At 45.4% G+C, this 2,330-nt stretch overlaps 1 protein-coding gene across 1 annotated transcript in view; it reads left to right on the forward strand.

Annotated features, from left to right (window-relative positions):
• The first annotated feature begins 245 nt into the window (after nt 1-245).
• PUM1 (pumilio RNA binding family member 1) overlaps nt 246-2,330 on the forward strand; it is a 151,749-nt gene continuing 149,664 nt past the window's right edge. Inside the window, 1 exon segment of the mRNA XM_027775558.1 lies at nt 246-508. The gene's annotated coding sequence lies outside the window, so the exon portion shown is untranslated.

Below are 2,330 nucleotides of genomic sequence, written 5' to 3' on the forward strand. Positions count from 1 at the left end.
GTTTCAGTGAAACTCCGTTTCTTAGGACGTTCGTTGTTAAATTCTATTTTGACAGGTCTGTTGTTTCAAAAGGGATTGCATTCTGCTGTTTTAGGAATTCTCCTAGGGACTGGAGCTTCTGCTGTCCTAAATGTGCTGAATAAATCCCTGGGGTCTTCAGCATGGTGACTAAGTCTACCCAAACTTTACACCTGTTATCTTACTGGGCTTAAAAAACAAACACAACACTGGAGGCCTAGAGGATTTCTTCTGTTTTCCAGATGAGGAGCCAGTCTCAGAGGGTGTCAGCCTAGTGAGGGAGCTTGGCTTGGACTCCTGGTCGCTGTGGAGCAGACTGTCAGGCCGAGATTCCCCAACTGGAAGGAAACAGGACTGCCCAGTTCAGGCTGCTCTGCACTTCGCAGAGAAGCTGCTGGTGACCCAGCCTTGAAGTTCCTGGTGTTGGCACTTGAGCACCGACAGCATTTTACCCATGAAAGCTCAGAAGGCTGGACGACTCCAGTACCCGGTGAGCTTCTGATGGAGTACAATCGTTACTGTGGGCCAGGCATTTCTAATTGCAGATTCCACTGTGTCTTTCTTACTTCTGGCTTCAAAACATGAATTAGTTGTGAGAGGCAGATGATTCATAATTTCTCATCGGTCTTTGAAAAATTTTTTTAGAAAATAATTATTTAGTTAATCTGTTTATTCATCCATTTATTTTAATTTGACTAGAGAGAGAGAATGAAAGTGAGAAAGCAAGCCACCAGGTCCAGGACTCAAACCGTGGTCGACCATGTGGGAGTGCCCAGCGCCTTAACCACCATGCCACCTGCTGGTCCCCATTTCAGTCTTGTTTTGGAATGTCACAGTCAGGTTTGAGGAGAGAAGGCACTAGGAGTGTGGACTGTTAGATTTACAGCCTTGAAATCAAGCCCTGGTGGTTGTAGGCAGGGTGTCCTAATTGGTAACTGATTTACTTTGTATCTTTTTTTAAGTACCTACAGCCTTAACTTACAATGTATAAATGTGGTTTTGCTTTTAAGAAACCTCAGTGGGAATGTTACAGAGTAACCTCTTAGGGGTCTTTGTCCACTCCCAGAGTAGTGGAGGAGGCAGGTCAGAGGTCAATGTTGCAGGAAGAACCAGGCCTCTATCTGACATGCCCTGTCTGCTACTTAGTAGCGGAATGGCTACAGACACCTCACATAAATTTTCTCTTTTTTTTAGGAGAGATTTTTCTTTTCTTCTTCTTCTTTTTTTTTTTTTTTTTTTGGAGAGGTTTTTGCTATAGGAAACGTGTTCGCCAGAAAGAGAGAAAGTGAGAAATCACCCTCCCAGGGGGGATGGCCATGCCACAGTCCCTTCTCCATTCTCCTTGGGATCATGGGCATGCATGCACACGTGTCTGGTGTGAGTTTAAGCCACTGGGTCTGGGACTTGAACTGCAGTCAACTACAGGGGAGTCCAGTGACGTTGCCATTACACCAACTGCTGGTCCCTATGGGAGATTTTTTTCTTATGAGGTGCATGTGCTCACCAGAAAGACACAGGGACAGACAAAGCGAGAAATCACCCCAGGGGAAATGGCCATGCTGCGTGTGCCGGCTTGAGTTTTAAGCAGCTGAGTCTGGGATCCGGACTCGAACCGTGGTCAACTATGTGGATGTGGGAGTTCAGTGATGTAACCGTTGTGCCATCTGCTGTTCCCGTCATCATAACTTTCCACACCTGTGCTGTCATCTGTAAACTAGGGTGATGACCTTACCTTTCAGTATCTCCACTGTCTGCAGTGTTTGCTGACCTGTTCCCGGTGTTGAGGCTCTGGTTTTTCCTAGCAGTGTTTGGTTTGGGCTCATTCTGTTTATCTGTGTTGAAGCACTGTTGGAATTCTGCAATTACAATGACAATTATAATGGACTGGTGAAATCTTGACTTTTCTTTTTTTAACCCCTCATTAGCAGCAGCTGAGGAGTTTTAGGCCCACAACATTCTGTTGTTCTTGGTCATAGTCTTACTGTTTGAATATGTTGGCTATTTCAAAGGACTCTTTCAAATTAGCGGGTCTCAGGGCCAGCAGGTGGTGTGGTGTTTAGGGGTGCTGGACTTTCACATGGCTGATCACGGTTCAAGTCTTGGAACCAGCAGCTTGCTTCTCACTTTCTCTCTCATGCTCAATCCCTCTGTGGTCAAATTAAAATAGTTAAATAAAATAATTCTTTAAAAGAAAAGTTAGACCAAGACCAGCAGATGGCGTAATAGCTATATCACTGGACTCCCATGTAACCAACCGACTGTGGTTCAAGTCCCAGACCTGGTGGCTTAAACTCACACTGGGCATGTGTGCA

The sequence above is a fragment of the Tupaia chinensis genome, unplaced genomic scaffold (genome assembly GCF_000334495.1).
Source record: "Tupaia chinensis unplaced genomic scaffold, TupChi_1.0 Scaffold000573_1, whole genome shotgun sequence".
Classification (NCBI taxonomy): Eukaryota; Metazoa; Chordata; class Mammalia; order Scandentia; family Tupaiidae; genus Tupaia; species Tupaia belangeri.